General features: G+C 40.8%; 1 protein-coding gene across 1 annotated transcript in view; it reads right to left on the bottom strand.

Annotated features, from left to right (window-relative positions):
• LOC137615420 (probable 3',5'-cyclic phosphodiesterase pde-5) overlaps nucleotides 1–21,084 on the bottom strand; it is a 337,922-nt gene that overhangs the window by 62,313 nt on the left and 254,525 nt on the right.

Genomic DNA, 21,084 nt, shown 5'->3' with positions numbered 1-21,084 from the left:
TACATATATATATATATATATATATATATATATATATATATATATATATATATATATATATATATATATATATATATATATATATATATTTTATTCTTCTTATTTATATTGTGTATGCATACGTAAATGAATAAATTTACATTTGAAATCTTGAAATGATGTAATCGGATAAAACTGAAGTTCCTAAATTAACATTAATTTTTTATGTCTTTGTCTATTCAAGAATGACAATTTAAACATACTCTAAAGAATTCAAATTTTTTAGTAATCCATCATAGATCTAGATATACTTCAAAAATCTTGCGATAGATATTTATAGAAATTTTATTTTTCTTGTTATAGCTCTTGTCTGTTTCACTTCACTTCATATACAGAGACAAAAGATGTTCAAAAGCACCAAGAGCAAGAAGGGCATTATGTTACTTTGTAGATATCGTGTATATATATATATATATATATATATATATATATATATATATATATATATATATATATATATATATATATATATATACACAGTATATGTATATATATATATATATATATATATATATATATATATATATATATATATATATATATATATATATATATACAGTATATATATATATATATATATATATATATATATATATATATATATATATATATATATATATACATATATACACACACACACATTATGTATATATATATATATATATATATATATATATATATATATATATATATATATATATATATATACGATATATATATATATATATATATATATATATATATATATATATATATAAACTTTAATTATCACATTTTACCAGTTACGTACGTATTTTTGTTGCCAGAATCTCTACTTCCCCCACACTTTTGACTTTGGTAAACACTATGAGCCAGTTAAATCCTGTACATGAACATGAAAGACGTCTGTTGGTATAAACTTTATCACTATGCTGGGAAAACTGACTAAAGTTCTATAGATCTCATACATACATATAAAGTATCAAGTTCATATGTATTCTACTTGAGAAGACTAGACATTTATTTACATTGTATAAGTGTTTTAGTATGTATTGCCCTTTTAAGCTGGAATGTATATAGACTATACTAGCCACTTTTTCCTATTTTTTTTTTCATAGCCACAGTGAAAATATTTTTTACTTCCTCACATATGATTATGTTTAAAGAGTGACCAGCAGAATATGTATATATTTCAGTCCATAAACACAGTGTTGTACTGTTAGCATTAGCGTAGTGGCAAAGTGTATACTGACAAGGACTTTTTGTGCATTGGTTTGAATGCTAACAAAGAAATAAATGTTTTTGTGTTCTCCTTGCTCAGATTTAACTGGCAACTTGCTGGTAGTCTAGTCACCAGAAAATACAAAAGTGTGAGGAAATAGAAAATTGGGCTATTTTTTACACAATATATATATATATATATATATATATATATATATATATATATATATATATATATATATATATATATATATATATATATATATATATATACTTTATATATATACTGACATGTTTGCGCCATTGTTTGTACATACTTTGAGCGCAATATAAACCCAGCCCTTTCCAAATCATCATTTAAGAAATGATGTTACAGAAGAGATTTTGTCATCTTCATGGTAACTGTGATGAATAACTCATAGACATCATCTCCCACACGTTTTTCAATGCCATAGAAATAATATAGTAGAAACACTCATTAAATCTTGAATGGAACTTCATTAATGAAGCTGCACATTTAAAGATATTTCTTTTTTTTAAATAGATTACTGGTGATGTCTATAGAATTCTTGCTGCCTTTGTAAGAATATATTGAAAAAATTGTTGTATATATTAGTTAGGTCAACAAATACAAACATATAGTAGCACCTCGGGGTGTGAGAAAGAATTTCAAATGCTTGGCATCTCAACTTTGATTTTTCAACTTAGTGTAATACCCATGAAAACATGCATGAATTAGTCACATGCTCGAAAATGTATTATTTTAGAAAAGTGTAAAGATTCCTCGGGACTTGCAGAAAACTATCTCTACACTTCTTCTATTCCTTACTGTAATGGTAATTAAATCTGCATATTCTATTTTCTATGAAAAATGTTGATTTCTACTCCTTGTTCAATATGAATTAACTCACTTAACACATATGTAGTTCGAATTGTTGGATTTATTCTTATTAATGTTTTAATCATGTGTTACCTTTCTTACCACTAAATCCTAACATATAGGGGACTATATTGAATTTTCTCATAATTGAAATTCATAGAATGAAAATGCCTTTCTCTTTCACATTTGCATTAGTGTACTCCTTATTAAACCACATTTTGATATTCTCAATTACTTGAAAGGATGGTTTTTTATTTTACTCAAAATATTTCTTACTGCACATAAATGTGGCTTAACATGAATGTGACCTGAATTTTGGATATATTTACAAAAACATTTGATATTGTAAACATTGTTTTAAAATGATGATTGAAATTGTTTTTAAAACTCTTACGTAAGTACTGTAACTAGATTTTAAAGGTTCTTCGTGAGGTATGTGAAAATTTATCAAACTCTTCTTTTTCTACTAAAAGAAAACCTTTTAAAAAGGTGTTAGTAATTCACAAAGTAAATTTTATATTCTAACATCCTTGTATTGGATTGGATTAGAATATTTGGGCCAAAGGCCTGCCACCTGGACCAGTGAGGTCATCCAAGACTGGTAACATCCTTGGTTTTAACGGAGGTGATTTAATTTGGTTGGTTTATTTGTTTGGTGTTTTGTCATAAGGTTTCAGAATAAAAAAGAATTTTGTCGCAAATCAGTACAGTAAATTGTTGCTCCAATGCATTTCCATCAGTAAGATCAAATGCAGCAAAGTTCTTTTCACTAATGTGTTGCAACATTCATTTTTGGCCTATTTTGCTTTAGAAAAACTATTTACATTTTCAGCTAGCTTGGATTTTTAATGACTTACAAACTTTCATTCCTTCATGAGGTAGGCCCATCGCTTCAGGTTAAGCTCCACTCCAATCTTTCCTCCTTTTCTGATTTTTTTTCTTTTTTGCATGCTGTTATTTATTGAGCTAGTTGTTCAACCATCAGTCCTTTCCTAAAATGAAGCTGTCATTATAAAGGTTGTCCTAAGTTTACACTTAGAACTGCTTTTGTGACCAAGATCTCGTGCTTTTATCAGACAGGCTTAGTCTAATGTCAGATTCAAATGCAAGAGATAAAGCAAACTCCCTAACTAGCCATTATAAAACTTTGCTCTTCTTCAAAATAAAGTAATACAGTAATTTAGATTATCATTTTGTTTTTAAGTAAATTTGTATACATGTCATTATCATACTTTTTTGTCAGTTTTTGAAAATGATCTACAAAACTTAGTTATTTCTTAACTTAGATAACTTTCACTCATTTCATTCATAAACAAGTGTGCAATGTGTACTCATATAGGTAAGTTTCTGTGTGTACTTTAGGTAAGTGTTTTCACTTTAGAATTTAGCTTCTTAAATACAATTCTTGGAGACGTATATTACTTTATTTATAAATTCAATTGTTTACCTATTTGTCTTCCCCATTTCATGCTTTTAAATGTTAGTGCTTACTTTTCAATAATCTTGAAAAGAATTAGAGCAGTGCCGGTGTTTAGGACACCTCCGATGAAGAATCCACTATGAAATTTTATTGATACACAATTGTGATTTTTATTAAAGGGAAAGCTATTTGAGTCGTGGGATCAAAGTACTTGCATATTTTTTTTTAGATTCCTTTTATATCTACTGCAGAACACTTGATGACTATGAAGGCATCAGTTTCATAATCTTTTGAATTTAATAATAGTTTTAACCACCGTATGCAGTTATCAGTAGAAGCCACAAGCTGTACTTTCATTGCTCAGACAGTGCAGATGCAGTTTGTTGCGAGTCTAAATTCATTTTTGAAATATTGTAATAATATTGATTTAGAATTTGAAATTTCAATCAATTTAGTATGAAAATTGATGGAATTTAGATAAATTAGGAGGGGAACTGAAATCACTCTTATCTAGTATCCCTTGAGTCTGTCCTCCATTTTGGATATCAAGTCGAGAATCTTTCAATTAAATCCAGGACTACTTTGTTTGTTGCAAGAACTTGGAAAAGTCACTTTTATAAGTCATTCTACTATGAGAATACATTTATAGTTGACAGTTATCCTCTTTCCATGAAGCAGAAGACGGAAGGACAGTCACTGTAATTGTATTATCCTAAAGTAGCTTTGAGGACAAAATTTTCATTTTCTGTGACAGATCCAACCATCTTACATTGTTCACTTTTATATTGAGAATTTAAGAGACAAACTCTTCCTTCTCCAGTGTTCCTTACTGCTTAAGCCTTCCTTCCTTTGAGAAACTGGTCTTTTCTTGTGATAGAGACTCGCACGTTTTCCTTAATCCTTTTTATTTCTTATTTTGGTCTGGGCTAGTTAAGGGGTCTAGCTTGTCTTTCTTTGAATCCTCTATTTAAAAAAAAAATATATATGTTACCCACTAAAGGAATTGAAATATGCATTCTACTTAATCTTCATTTTTGCTAGGAGGTCGTATTATCATTACCATTCTTCCATCTCAGTTTCAGACTTGACCATCCATTTTCTGTGATTTTTGTTTGAATGGAATAAATACAAATGATAATGAACACAAACGTGCAATATTTATTATGTGTGAGTGCCTATGATCTTTAATCCAATGCTACAAGTTACGGATGATTATAAGGCTATGGACAAACTTACAAAAGGAACATATACAAACCTGTGGATATGTGTGGTTTATACTGCTTTATTCTAACATCTGTAATTAAACAGAAATCTTTTTTTGTGGTCAATGTGGAAATGCATTGAGATGAGCTACAGGCCATGAACTGTGAATTCTAAGACTGTTATGATTGATTTTCGTTTCCTTCATTGTTTCCTCCACATCCTTTCTAGGTATGTATATAGTAAATCAATGTATATTTAGTTAATGTTTAACTGGAAGCCAGTATTGGTTCATGAAAAATAGTAATGGCAATCATTCTTATTATGATTGTTATTATTGTTACTAGTTTTATATTTTTATTATTATTAACATTATTATTATTATTGTTATTATTACTACAATATACAATATTACAAATTATTATTATTGTTATCGAAGATAACGGCATTATGTTTTACCTAATATCGTTATAATAAAAAGAGATTTTCACTAATATTTTATGCATTTAGAGCACCAGATCTTTACCTCATGAGTTACTTTCATGATTATTGCATTCATATTAAATTTCAGTACTGATTTATTTACAATGTTACCGTTAGAATATTCTTTTTTTAAAGTATCATTATCATCATCATGTCCTCCTCCTACGCATATTGACGCAAAGGGCTTCAGTTAGATTTCGCCAGTCGTCTCTACCTGGAGTTTGTAAATCAATACTTCTTTGAATTATATGTATATACGTAAATTACTTATTTTCATTATAATAACTATTGAAGATATTTTAAAATGAATGGTGTGCCAAAGAAAGCATATATAGTAATGAGAAAGGAAGTCAGGATTTATTTTGAATCAACATATCTAGTTTCTTGCTACTAAACTTTGCATCTAAGAAACAACTTTCCTATACGGTATTGGTGCAATATTAGTCTCTCAGTGTCATTACAAGAAAGAGCTTTGCTGCCTTTAATTTTACTACAGATATTGGCTGCTCGGGGGAAAATTTGGCTACAAGAGCCTTCCAAATATTTGAAAAGTCTACCATTTTCAGGAAAGTTTGGTTTAACACATTAATTACATTTGTCATTGCATGTACTTTCGCAAGTAGCTAATTATTAAACATATGAACGTAGAGTGTGATTTTGTAGGTAACAAATTGAATTTGAATATGCTTCCTTAAACATCATATATACAAAACTATATAACTGTTACCTTTCATGCAGTAGTCTGGAGGCGAATGACAAAGTTTCATTTTCTTAGAGGATTTTAGGGAATTCTGTTAACGGTTTTTTTACTAAGTAATTTTTCTGTGGGTCACCTTACTTTGAGTGGTTAATAAGCTAATCCAGTACGTTACATATGTTAGAACAAGGAGTAGAAGTTATGCAAAATAATTTGTCAGAAGTCGTGAATTCCTGTAATGGCTGAAGAGGATCCGTTCTCTTTTGGAGTTTAGACAACTTTACTTTATTACTCACTTTATGATGACAGGTTATTAAGCTAATGCATTTGTATGAACACACAATAAAGGAGGAATAGATCTTACAAAATTGAAATGAATGGAGGAATTCCATATTTTAACTTATAAATTCTCTTAGAATTTAGGTAATTTAATTTAGAAAAAAATGTTGGAAGAGTAACAATAGAATTGTAGAACAAACATTTGGAGCATTATCATGTAAATACAAAATGGGTGCGAATGTAAATATAGGCTTATGACACTTCTTATAACTTTATTTAATTCAGTACAATTAAGCTAAAACAAATATGATAAAAACTTAAAAAAAAAGAATACTGGATCTCAGTGGTATAAATTAGCAATTTTTTTTCTTTCATGTTCCCTAATATACTGAATTTCTTGATAATACTTTATTTATTAACCCAAAATTAGTAACTATATAAATGTACATATTGATCTTTGGACACTATTAGCAGAAAAGCATTTAGTATATTGTACACACCAAAGATTATTGTTGTATGGTACTACTGAGAGGGAATTAAGGATGCCAAATATATACATTATTAGTAAAATAAATTTTTTAGCAAACTGTATAAATCTCAAATTCTTGTAGAGGGATATAAAATTCTTACTAAAGTTGGGTATGTGAACGTATCTTGTGTCAGAATCCTGTTCATTTAACCTAATTTCTCAACTTTTTTGCAACGTCTTTATAAAGATGCTGAGGATAACGTCAGTGGTTCTGAATGCTTATACATAATATAAATATATTCTTATTACTATAAAGCAGAATATTTTAGTGAGGAATATTTGCACATGTATAGAATAATATATATTTGACAAATTAGTTAAAATAAAATACAAGAAAATGTTGGTTTTTATTTCTATCCTACTTATAATGAGATATTAAGTGTATATGATTCTATTGTCGTTTTATTGGTTCCTTTGAGTGTATACTTCATCTGTATCATAGGATTGGATTGGATTGGATTTATGCATTTGGGACATATTGTCAAGTGCTAGGTTATTCCTATTGTTATTATTACCATGCTATGACTAGCAAGCTACAACCCTAGTTGGAAGAGCAGGATTCTATAAGCACAAGGGCTTCAAGGAGCTAAGGAAACATAGAATAATGACCCTCAAGCAAGAGAACTCTAACCCAAGACAGTGGAAGATCAGGGCACAGAGGCTATAGCACTGCACAGACTGGAGAACAATGGTTTAATTCTGGAGTGTCCTAGAAGAGCTGCTTTACATAGTAAAGAAACTCTCACAATCTACGATGGAAAGTCTTGCTTCTCCGTCATGAAAGATATCCAAAGTAGTTCATACTGATATGTCAGAAGGTATGGTATATTGCACGAGGAAGGTGATGCAGCAATCAGCACAGATACATACATACCATAGTCTGTAAAGGTAAGTTATATTAAGTATGCTCTTTAACATTGTAGTGAAACATTTTATAGCTATAATTGTATATTAATTCATTGTAAATTATATGTTAAATGATGTGAAGCTATCATTACACTGGCCATGGAGTGCATAAGAGAAGGCTGCAGTGAGAAGTTTATCATACAAGGGGAGAAGACTAAAAGGGCTCTACGGGCCGACCAAGGGAAAGGCCCGTGCCAACAAGAAGTGTTGGCTTTAATACACTACCAACTAAATGACCTGTGGATTGGAAGGCCTTCCTTAGCAATGATTCCAACAAACAGCAGGTCATTCAGGCAATACTTCTTATGAGGCAGCTATTACATCACTATGATTAGGATATTAATATTTGAATCTGTTATGAATATTTACACGAACAATTGTATACAGTATAATAAACCATCATCTTTCAGTTACCAAGCTTTGGAACCAGGATTCATACACTCAAAGACTTGTGATGGTCACATAATCATCAAAACAGAGTAGCTTTCACTGCAGTCATCCATTGAGGAAACAGATTCAAGGTAGTGAGTATTGATCTTTGGTACTTATAGATACAATATAGTGTGCCCTCAGGCACACTATTTGTCTTTTCTTGAGGGTACATTCAGGCACACTATTCTATCTTTCTATAGTTCCTTTCCTCGCTGGGCTATTTTTCTTGTAGGAGCTCTTGGGCTTATAGAATCGCGCTTTTCCAGCTAGTATTGTAGCTTAGCAAATAATAATAATTGTGCATTATAGTACATCTCTCATGAAAAGTTCAAGTAAATAGTTCGAGTAATTTTTCTGTAAAGGTGCTTCAAACAAACAAACAAACACAAAGACAAACAAAGAAATCTACCAAAAATAATATTCCTTGCCCCCCCCCCCCAAAAGGGGAAGGGGTAATAATAATAATAATAATAATAATAATAATAATAATGATAATAATAATAATAATAATAATAATAATCAGTCCATTGGATACTCAGTATTAGCATTATGAGTTGGAATGTTAAATAAGTAGCCTACTGGCACAAAATTAACATCTATAAATATAGTTCTTGAAATTCCATCATCTGAAGGATAGCTTGGTCTTCCATTCATCAGGTTTGGATTAGATTTTGACAGATAACTGAATAATGTCAGTTGTTTTGATGTTATTCTTTTGTGTGGATGTAACGGAAACTTAAAAGTGTGACCCCCCCCCCCCCCACCTTCTCTCTCTCTCTCTCTCTCTCTCTCTCTCTCTCTCTCTCTCTCTCTCTCTCTCTCTCTCTCTCTCTCTCTCTCTCTCTCTACATACATACATACAAACATACACACACATGCATACAGACAGTCTCACACAAACACACACACGCACACACACACACACACATATATATACATATATATATATATATATATATATGTATATATATATATATATATATATATATATATATATATATATATATATATATATATATATATTAGCAATCATTAATTCAGTATAATTCTGGGACATTTGGCTTGAAAAAAGTATAATTTCAATAAATTTAGAGAAATACCATGGAAATATATAATCAGTAGTAAAAAAATTGATAAAGCAAATGAAGTTTTATGAGAAGTTGTGAGAAAAACATGTGAATGTATCAACTTTGAGCCATCACGAAATATGATAAACTTAGTGAACATAGACATCTAATAAACAGCCAATGGTAATAATAAATCGTGTTTACATTATTTTTTCCCGGCTAAAGGGTGAATTTTCATTTTTATTCGCCATTACCTGTAACGATCTGCCTGTGTGATAATCCTTACTTATATGTGCCCAAAAAACTTTTTTTCCTTGTTAGCAGTCTTATAGTTCTTTGAAACTATGCCAGAGTCCTTTTTGTCCATAATATAGATATCTCCACACATTTGTTACAAAATTTTAAGTGGCTTTTACAAAGTTTGATCTTAAAAATCGTTCCATTTCTACAGACACACAAGCAATGTTGACTGCCTTTTTCATTATATGTTACAGGTATTAACTGCGATGCTTATAATGGGTTTCTTTTAAAACAAATTAGCTTTGAAACTGAAAGTTAGCATTATTTCATTATCACGATAGCATAATTTTGGCCTGTTTAGAAGAATTTTGACCGGAGTCTAGCAAACTTGGGCAAAATATGTCTGGTAACACTTCATCTCAAAATATGTCTGGCAATACTGCGTTAGTTCATCATGATCTCTGCTGTGCTCTGTTTACCAGTTACGATTCGATCATCCTTACCTTGTGGAAGCAGTATTCATCTTGCCATCTTTCTTACGAATTAACGATTGACGAAATTACATGTTGCAGACTCACAGTCAATTCCAGTGGCAATAACAATCATTATACTGTGATTTAGTGATACTAAATTGTAGATAGTAACTACACTGATTCTCCAGTTTGGTCTTCATGGTCTCGGGTGGCTTCTCATTTGTCTTGTTGGATCACATGTAAGCGAATTTTAATTTATTTTTTTCATTAAACCTGATTTAGGCATAAGAGTAGACTAGATCTATCTTGATTGTTTCATGGTAAGATCTACCCCCGTTTAGAATGAGTTCGGTAGTTATTTAAGTAACTTTATGTTATTCTGAAAGCAGAAACTAAAACAAGGTTCTGAAGGCTGCCATTGGACCCATTAGTTCCACTAGTTAAAGAAGTTATAAATTAGTATAATATTTATCTGTTATTGTTTATATGGTTTCATTGTAGTGTATTACAGGGCAGTGTAACCTAGGAAATCAACTACTTTTTCTTAGGAAAAATTACGCTCTTCACACCCTGTAATACAATACAAATTTACCATTTATATTTATGGTGCGGAGAAGCTGCATCATGCCTAATATTTCATTGCTTCCTCATTATTATGGTAAATACGTCATAATAATCCAGGGTTTCATGGTAGGCTACATGTGAAGTGTTGTCTATGGATATACCAGCCTAACCTGACGCCACAACTATTGTTTCCCGTATAGTTTTTAGACTTGGGTCAAAGTGTAAGTAAAATTACAGTGTTAGTCAAACACTGAAATCTTGATTTAACAGTATTTTTCTAGCTTAGTATGTTTACAGCAATTCGACCATTATTTTTGCCGCAAATAATCGCATATAGAGATACTTGCCCTCCTTATCATGGGGTTCCACAGTGGAGAATTTTTTATTTAGATAGAATACAAAAAACAGTAAATATGAGAAACTGTCTAACCTAAACGCCCACCTAACCTAACCTAACCTAGGAGAAAATTTATAAAATGAGAGAAGCTGTCTAACCCAAACACAATAAAATGAGAGAAGCTGTCTAACCCAAACACACCCACCTAACCTAACCTAGGTAAAAGGTTTTATTTTTGTTCTGGCCAGGGAATCCTAATAAGAAATGTCTTCCCCATTAAACTCCCATTTTCTTTGAAAATATTTGTATCTAGGACTAATAAATAATTAGTGAGATATACCCAGATAGATTCCTCGATAATGGGGATACGCAGTGGGAACTGAAGGTTTAAGGTGGGAAAAAGGTAATCAATGGTAAAACAATCATTTTCTTCTCTACATTTTTTTCTGGGACATATTATAAATCCAGGGAAAATTATCAAAATTATGTATATACATCCTTTAATAAAATGATATTCCTTGGTTCTTCACCTTGGCCCTTCACATCTGCGTCGGGAGACGTTACCCCATGGTTATTCTTACAAAGGGGATTGAATTCAGCTCATGCTTATGTATATGGATATAGCAAACCTAGATTCGAGGAATCGTCTCCACTTGCTCTGTCTCCATTGGCCCACGCTCCCTCAGTACTTGTACAAGCAACCATAACCCTCCATCCGTGGGATTCTCTTCCGTACAGACTTATGCGACCAACCCTTAGCTTGACCTTGGTCCTGTTCGTCAGCTCCCTGACAATGACGCTCCCTTAGCTTGAGTTTGCCAACCAACGATAGAATTCGAAGTCCGAAGCATTGGCCGATGTCATCCCTAGGGATCGGCCGATGTCTTCTCCAGGGATAACACCTTTCTTGTCCTCAAGTTAGGTTTCCCTCGTAGTGGATAACCCCCTCTGAGTTTGGAGTACTCTTCTCTTTTCGACAAGGGCAGAGAATCCACAGCTCGGCTAAAAAGAGCATGCACATCATCTCATTCCACCCACCTGTTTAGGTGCGATGGCGATTCCCTCTATGACCTACACGAATGCGAACATCCATTTGGACACCCTGTCACGTGTTATGTCATTTGTTCCGTAACCGAAATACAAACCACGCTATTTAAATAGGGTATTACTTTCGGCGTAGCTGAAATGACGAGCCATTAGATTTTTAACGAGGGTTAACTACCCCCTCGCTAGTTAGCGGGGGGTAGGGAAGGGGTAGCTAGCTACCCCTCCCCCCTCACACACCGGTGAACTGATTCACTTCGCTTTTGGCTCGGGTGATGGTCAGACACGTGTGCTCTCACCCTCACATTGACAGCCTTAATCTTTTTTGCTTTCTCATTCAGTTCGTGTGTTTGGAAGTTGGCCTCTCTCCTTATCATGTGGAAATGCCCTGGTTTACCCGACCGCCCTTGTGGCACTTATATGTCGGCGGTCGAGACGGACCCTCACACCTTGTGTCCGTTCTGCAGAGGTCAACGGTGTGATAAGGATAAAGTGTGCAGTGAGTGCGGGGAGTGGTCTATCTCCCAGTGGGAGAGGTTTTCCCGGCGACGGATGAAGAAGTCTAAGCGGGATCTTTCTCCTTCAAGGGTTTCATTGAAAAAGGAAAATTCCAAGGACTCTTCTTCCGTTGCCCGAACCACCTCCGAAGCTCCCTCTCGATTGGTCTCTCGTGAGAGGCCGTCGAGTGGTAGCGTAGGCCGTTCTTTTGTTGTCCGACCTCGGGGTTCGGGAGAGGGAGTTGCCTCCCATAGCGAGGCAGCTCCTCCTCTGGGGGAGGATTTATCTGTTTCTGCTTCTGTTTATAGTGATGATTTATTGCAGCTTTGGGCTTCCTTGGGGCTTAAGGGTTCTCCCTCCAGGGAAGCCCTGTTTGACTTGATCCAGTTGGGCGCAGTTGTCAAACAATCGCCGGTGATAGCGGAAGTTGACCCTCTGTCTATTGTCGACGTTGTTGTGGCAGAGGCTTCCGACGGGTCGGGTCAAACCCCCGCCTTGGGTGCTGATGTTGCCGAAGGCTCAGTTCCCTCCTCCGAACATCCTTCGAGGGAGTAGCTGAGTCCAACGGTCTCTCCTGCAGGTGATTCTCCCCCTCGGGGGAGTTTACTGACAGAGACTCCTCTTCAGAGGACCGACGATGGTGTTCCTGCTCTGAGGACGTATCCGTCGCAAGGCTCGCCGCCCTCTTCGCCGTAGAGGTCTTCCTTCTCCCCACAAGGGAGTTAGGAGGCGCCTCTTCGGCTCCTCGCCCTCGCCGTCCCCCGCAGAGGATCCTCCTTGTCGTGAGTCGACCGTTGCAGCCACATCTCTGGACCTCTCTGCAGATCGTTCGCTATCTCCTACGCCTGCCAGACCTGCTGACCCTCCTTCACCGTTCGTGGCAGCTGATGCGCAGTGGGCGCCCTCACACCCCGTTATCCAACGGGCACCGGTCCCTTCAGGGCAAAAGGGCTTGTCTCACAATGTGAGCAAGTCCCTTAAGTGCCAGGTTTTACCTGTGCGCCTGCGTTCTCCTGCGCGCAGCTACACGCAAGCCTTCTCCTGTTCCTGCTGTTGCTGAGTGTCATCCTGTGCCGGAAACAACGTGCCAGCGATCTCCTATGGCAGAGTCGACATGTCAGCGCTCTCCTGCTCGCCATCGATCTCCTGCTTGCCAGTGCTCTCCTGCGCGTCAACGATCTCCTGTACGCCAGCGATCTCCTCCTCGCCAGCGCACATCTGCGCGCCCTGATCCTGATACGCGCCCTACGCGCCCACTATCTCCTGCGCGCCCACGATCTCCTGTGCGCCCACGATCTCCTGCGCGCCCACGATCTCCAGCTCGCCAGCAAACTTGCCATCGCTGGCCCGCACGCCCACGATCTTTGGATCTGGGCGTAGGAAGGAAGCCTCATCCTTCTCCTTCTCGCCAGCGTTCACCTGCGCGCCCTCGGAACTCGCCCTCTCGTCAACCGCCTACGCGCCATCGCGCTCAGTCACCTTCTCGCCCACAGGTTCCAGCTCCTACCGTGCGCACTTCCAGAGGTGGACGGGACACGACGCACCCACGAGCAGTCTCCTTCACGGGCTTCTAAGTCTGCTGATCCTGCGCCCCATCTGTCTTCTCCAGATCGCGCACCAGCACGCCAGCGATCTCCGGCGTGTCCGCACGCCCCATCGCCTGCGCGCCATCACTCTCCAGTATGCCCACGCGCCCACGAGCCTGCTCGCAGAAGATCACCTGCGCTCCCACACGCAACCTCACCTGCTCGCCCTGCGGCCATCGCTCGCCTGCGCTCCATCGTTCGCCTACGCGCCGTCATTCTCCTGGTCGCCAGCACTCGCCCGCTCGCACGCATGTGCGAACCTGGGATTGTTCCATCACGCGAGCGCGAGCCCAAGCGCGATTCCCTCCGGGTTACGCAATGCGAGCTTCCTAGCGAGTTCTGGAGCGAGAGCAGTCAGGTCATCTTATTCACGGTCCCCCCCCCCCCCCCCCCCCCCCCCCCCCCGCAAGCGCAGAACAGCGCGCTCGCAGGAGGAGGAGAGGTCTTCAGAGAGGTCTAAGCAATAGTTTGTTTGAGCCCAAGGATGTGGAACAGGCAGCTGAGAGGTGGAGAAAGTCGAACCAGGATTCCCTTCTCCAAAGGGCTCTTACAACAAAGCCCTACAAACCTCCAGCACCTCAACAACCTCGCCAGTCCAACACGATGAAACCGGCAGCGGCAGCAAAGACGACTGTGTCCAAGCAGCAGCCCTTTCCTGTCAGAGACAAGAAGGGCAAAAAGTCCTCCAAGGGAGGCAAGAATCCTAGAGGGAGCGGCCGAGGCCGCAAACGCTAGGATTGGCAATCCCCCTGCATGTCCACCAGTGGGGGGATGCCTAAAAAGTTGCGCATTCAGGTGGCAGCAACTCGGGGCCGATTCCTGGACGATCTCTTTAATCAGTCAGGGATATCGCGTCCCGTTCATAACATCTCTTCCTCCCTTGACAGCGAATCCAGTGTCGTTGAGCTCCTATTATGCCATGGGATCGGCAAAGGGGCTAGCCCTACGGGCAGAAGTCGAGACCATGCTGAAGAAGGATGCTCTCCAGGAGGTCGTCGACGGCTCCCCAGGCTTCTTCAGTCGACTCTTTCTTGTAAAGAAGGCGTCTGGAGGCTGGAGACTAGTCATCGACCTCTCAGCTCTGAACAAGTTTGTCAAACAAACTCCGTTCAGCATGGAGACAGCAGACACGGTCAGACTTGCAGTGAGACCGCAAGACTTCATTTGTACACTGGATCTGAAGGACCCGTACTTTCAGATCCCAATCCATCCGTCTTCCAGGAAGTACATAAGATTCAGCCTAGACAACAGGATCTACCAGTTCAAGGTGCTGTGTTTCGGTCTCTTCACAGCACCCCAGGTATTCACCAGAGTGTTCACCCTGATCTCTTCGTGGGCACACAGGATCGGCATCCGTCTCCTCCGTTATCTGGACGACTGGCTGATCCTGGCAGACTCGGAATCGACCCTTCTTCGACACCGAGACAAGCTTCTGGGAATTTGCCAAGATCTAGTGATCATGGTAAATCTCAAGAAGTCTTCTCTGCTTCCATCTCAACGACTGGTATATCTAGGCATGATATTGGACACCAATCTCCACAAAGCCTTTCCATCAGACGACAGGATAGCAAGGCTGAGGAGGGTCGTAGATCCTTTCCTCAGACGAGAAGAGCTTCCAGCCCAATCGTGGTTACGTCTCCTAGGTCACCTTTCCTCCTTGGCCCGTCTAATTCCAAACGGCCGCCTCAGGATGAGATCCCTGCAATGGCGGCTCAAGTCCCGGTGGAATCAAGGCCACGATTCCCCAGACATTCTGGTCCCTATGGGTCCTGCGGAACGGACGGACCTTCAGTGGTGGGTGACCGACGAAAACCTCTGAAAGGGAGTGGATCTTCTCATCCTCCCCCAGATTTGATGCTGTTCTCGGACGCTTCAAAAGAAGGGTGGGGGGCCCACGTTCTGAACCACAGGACCTCAGGCCTATGGTCAGAATCAGAAAAGTGCCTCCACATAAATCTGCTAGAGATGAAGGCCGTATATCGGGGCACTTCAACAGTTCCAACAAACCCTGGCAGGTCACTCCGTGGTGGTGATAAGCGACAACACCACGGTAGTGGCTTACATCAACAAGCAGGGAGGTACCTTTTCACAACAGCTATCCCATCTTGCAGTAGAGATACTGAGATGGACCGAAGTCCACTCAATTCCACTTTCGGCTCGCTTCCTTCCGGGCAAAAGGAATGTGCTCGCCGACAGTCTGAGCAGAGCATCGCAGATAGTGAGTACCGAGTGATCTTTGGATCCTCTAGTAGCCAACAAAGTCCTGACTTTGTGGGGTTCCCCGACGGTGGACCTGTTCGCGACAGCCTTGAACTTCAAGCTTCCGCTGTACTGATCCCCAGTCCTGGACCCCAAGGCACTCTGGCAAGATGCCTTCCAACAACGGTGGGACAACATCGACGTTTACGCCTTCCCACCGTTCTGTCTGATGAGAAGGGTGCTCAACAAGACCAGAATATCAGTCAACCTGTCAATGACTAATAGCTCCACTATGGCATCATGCTGAGTGGTTCCCGGACCTTCTGCAGCTCCTGACGGAACTCCCGAGAGAACTTCCTCCACGACACGAGCTACTCAAGCAACCACACTGCAACATTTTCCACAAAGCCGTAGCATCGCTTCGGCTTCACGCCTGGAGACTATCCAGCATCTTCTCACAGAGAGAGGCTTTTCGCAACAAGTTGCGGAAAGGATGTCTCGGCACCTGCGAAAGTCATCCGAGGGGTCTACCAGGCGAAGTGGAGAGTCTTCTGTGGTTGGTGTCGTGGAAGGGGTATCTCTCCCCTCGATGTCACTATTCCAGCAATAGCGGAGTTTCTTGTGTATATGCGGGAAGAAATGCGCCTTTCAGTCTCGGCAGTGAAAGGCTATCGCTCAGCCTTAAGCCTAGCCTTCAGGCTGAAAGGAATGGGCATTTCCTCCTCGCTGGAACTTTCTCTACTCATACGAAGCTACGAGCTTACCTGCCCTCAGTCGGAAGTGAGACCTCCTCCATAGAACGTGGTTCGAGTCCTCAGGTCTCTTAAGAGACCTCTGTTCGAATCATTACGCCAGGCTTTTGATCGTCGCCTGACTTGGAAGACGGTGTTCCTACTCACATTGGCCTCGGCCAAGCGAGTCAGTGAACTTCATGGTCTCTCGTACGACGTCGCCCATTCAAGGGGATGGGGGGAGGTAACGTTCGGGTTCGTCCCTGAGTTCGTGGCTAAGACTCAAAATCCTGGGATTCCGGACCCACGGTTCGACTCCTTCCGGATTTCGAGTCTCCGTTCTGTAACAGATGACCCAGACCATCTCCTACTGTGCCCAGTAAGGAGTCTGAGGCTCTATCTTAAGAGAAGAGCTGCAGCCCGTCCTCGAGTGCGAGCATTGTTTGTGAGCACAGGAAGGACGAAGAGGAGGGTCACTAAGAACACCATCTCATCATGGATTCGCAGGGTCATCCACCATTCCCTGAATCCAGACCCTCCTCTGTCACGTCGCCCTGGAGCACACGATGTCAGAGGCATCGCTACGTCCCTGGCATTCAAGAGAAACTACTCAGTGACGCAGGTTCTACAAGCTGGGGTCTGGAAGCGTCAAACGACCTTCACAGCCCACTACCTGCAGGACGTGACCCACAGGAGGCTTGATACATTCTCTATCGGCCCTGTGGTGGCTGCACAACAGCTGGTCTAAACCTCAGGCTCCTTAATGGACAAGTAGCAGAAGGTTGAGGGCATTTTTACCCGGTTTTAGTCTGCGTGAATGTAAAAGTATGTCTGGCCCTTACTCTTTTCTTCATCCTCCCCTCTCTTGGGGAAAGCAGCATCCTGGGTTCTCTGCACAGCTGACCTCAAACCACTGCAGGTAAACCATGCTTCCTTGTGTTCCTAGTATTAAGATAATACTGTCGTGTCCCCCATACCCTGACGAGGTGGTATTGGGAACGTCCTATCCTAGAACTCCATCTAAAGGATTCCAGGTCAAATTCCTAGGACGAGTCACACTTTATTCCTTCACACACAAGCTTACGTAGGTCGCACGTTCCTTGCAGAGCAAGGGATTTGCGAGGTGCAGGGACTCCTTATCTCGAGTGCTACACACTCGGATTCTGAGTCCCCGGGCAAAGCCAAAGCCAGTAAAGCTGGGACTTACCACCCTACCTAAGGGTTAAGTCACCCTATTTAAATAGCGTGGTATGTATTTCGGTTACGGAACAAATGACAAATTCGTAGATAATTTGTATTTTTCCTAACCATACTAACCTTAGCTATTTAATCAAACTTGCCCGCCAGCCCTGTCCCCCGTGAAGTCCTACCTCTAAGCGAAGTGAATCAGTTCACCGGTGTGTGAGGGGGGAGGGGTAGCTAGTTACACCTCCCCTACCCCCGCTAACTAGCAAGGGGGTAGTTAACCCTTGTTAAAAATCTAATGGCTCGTCATTTCAGCTACGCCGAAAGTAATACCCTATTTAGATAACTAAGGTTTGTATGGTTAGGAAAAATACAAATTATCTACGAATTTATCATTTTTGCAGGACTACGTGTGTCATCAAAGTATCGCCAAGCTACAACAGTCAGTTCTCTCCTATAGAAGTCGCCAGTATGCGTCCTCTCCTCCTGGAACAAGTTGGCTCATCAAACTCTGTAGGCAAGGAGATGTCATATAGCAATCAAACAAGCAGTTAGTCCACAGGACTTCCTGTGCACGCTCGACCACTAGATCTCATACTCCTGGACAGCAGGACTTCTGTCATGAAGGAGGTATCCACAATCCTACAGGCATACCAGGTCAAGGTGTGGTGCATTGGTATCGATAGTACCTCAGGCTTTCACAAGATTTTTTTTTACCCTAGTGTCAACCAGGGCCTACAGGAGCAGCATCGTTCTCTGAAGACTTAAGAACGACTGGGTGAACCTTACCGTCTCGATGGCTTCCCTTTGTCATCTCCGAGACAACTCCTCAACTTTTCCGCAATCTGAGGATTAAAGTAAATATCAAGAGATATCGCTGCTTCCTTATCAGAGACGGGTGTTCTTAGGCATGATCGAATACCAGCCAGTTTGTTCAGATTTCCACCCTCATAATGGGTGTGTCATCCCTGTAAATAGTGAATGGGTTTGTACATATTTATTGTTGGAGCAAGTGACGAATTTAGAAATAGTTTGTATTTTTTTTAATGATACAGACCTTGAGCTATTTGTATAAATTGGCCCTCCATCACCTGTTCCCCGTTAATTCCTGCCTGCAATAAAAAGTGACGAGACAACACAGGTGTGTGTTTGTGAGGGGGGTACCCAGCTACCCGCCCCGCTAACTAGCACTGGGGTAGTTACACATCGCTAAAAGTCTTATGGCTAATCTTCCAGCTTCACCAAAAGTATAATTCCTATAAATAGCTGAAGGTTTTATCATTAGGAAAAATACAAATTACTTCCAAAACGTAAGAGAATTAGGCCTGTCTCCCTCAAGGAGGACAGGGTGATCTTTCTGATGGGCTCTTTTCATCTCTCTCATATAGAGGTGGTTCCACCAGAGTCTCGTACTCCACCTCAGCCTGACGTTACTGTATTCCTCCCTCCGGAGAGGACCAATGTCCCCTTAGGAGAGAGGCAGCCACAAGGCCATCTCTTCTGGAGGAATACCTGCCTTTGCGCAGAGAGCTGAAGGATTTGTTTACCATCCCCAATTCCTCGGCGAGAGCTTCCGTGCCCAGTAAGAGAGGTCGAGGGAAGTCTCTCACTCTAGGATTTCAGCTACCCTGACATCCTGACGACTTAGACCCACCCCTGGCTCCTATGGGTGAGAGCTGGGAGATGGATGAGCTATTAGATTATAAGGACGATCTTTTGCCTAGAGCCGCTAGCTCTAAGCTCACGGAAGTGGGGCAGAAAGAGTCTGAGAATGCCTTCTAGCAGGTCTTGGCCTACATCAGAAACATCAATGTGCTGTTAAATCCATCGACAGCCCAGTAAGGGGGTAAAGACACAGTCCTCGACCATGTCTATGGCACTCGAGATCCCCAAGGGCCAGTGCAGCTTTGCCCTGGTCAAAGGGGTTGAAGAGTGCCAGGAGGAAGGCATTGTCGCAACCTACAGGCTCCTCTAACTACCTCCGAGCATGCTCGTCTTCAAAGCTCCTCTTGCCCTCGTTTTGCAGCAGAAGAGATATTATGAGGTGACCAACGAGCCTCTTTTGGCGTTACCTCTGGAACACTCCATAAAGGCTCTTACGAGAGGGGTTCCCATCGAGAGATTGTCAGGTCTCTCGGCTTCGGAGATCACCAATCAGGAGAAAGTTGCAAAGTATGCCATGCTGGCTACTACATTGGTGGGACACCTGATCAGGTTTAAAAACGGATTACGTGAGTCCATCAGGAGGGTTGTGGAGGCCTTCTGTGCGGTACCAGGACGATCGAGTTCCTCTCCCACCAGGTTGTTAACCTTTGGGCAAACACCTTCCTAAAGAGATGGGACTCGATCATTGAAAGGTTCCATCGACAGCTCCCTCAAGCTAAGGTATCCAGGCTGAGAAACTCCTCTTTTGAAGGGAGTGCCCTATTCGACCTTGAAGACATCGAGCGAGTGGGGAAGAGGTGGAGGAAGTCCAACTAGGACTCCCTCCTCCACAGGGCCCTGACATCATGGCCCTACCATCCTCCTCCACTAAAGAAACAACTTTCACCTAAACCGTTGGCAAATAGGGCTACGTCATCAAAACAACAGAATGTGTCCAAGAAGCTCTTACAGAAGAACCAGAAAGGGTCAAAGTCCTTCCATGGAGGGAAGGGAACTAGGGGAGCCAGCTGAGGCTGCTCCCGCTATGATGGGCAATCATCCCACCTGTCTACCTGTGGGGGGGTATCCTGCAGAGCCACTGACAAAGGTGGCTGCAGCTCGGGGCTGAGCCCTGGAGAGTCGAGGTGATTCATTCAGGGTATCGCGTCCCATTCACTTCATCTCTCCCTCCATTGACTTGGGATCCAGTCCCAACAAGCTCCTACACGAAGGGATCTGCAAAGGAGCTCTCCTTTTGGGGCTAAGTCCAGACCATGTTGGAGAAGGTGCTCTCCAAGAGGTCTTCAACAGGTCTCCAAGCTTTTCAGTCGACTCATTCTCATGAAAAAAAGCTTCTGGAGGCTGGAGATCAGTCATCGATCTCTCGGCCTTGAACAAGTTTGTCAGACGAAACTTTGTTCAAGATGGAGACAGCGGACACAGGCAGACAA

This window comes from Palaemon carinicauda, chromosome 21 (genome assembly GCF_036898095.1).
Source record: "Palaemon carinicauda isolate YSFRI2023 chromosome 21, ASM3689809v2, whole genome shotgun sequence".
Classification (NCBI taxonomy): Eukaryota; Metazoa; Arthropoda; class Malacostraca; order Decapoda; family Palaemonidae; genus Palaemon; species Palaemon carinicauda.
This window is presented reverse-complemented; position numbering and strand designations above follow the sequence as displayed.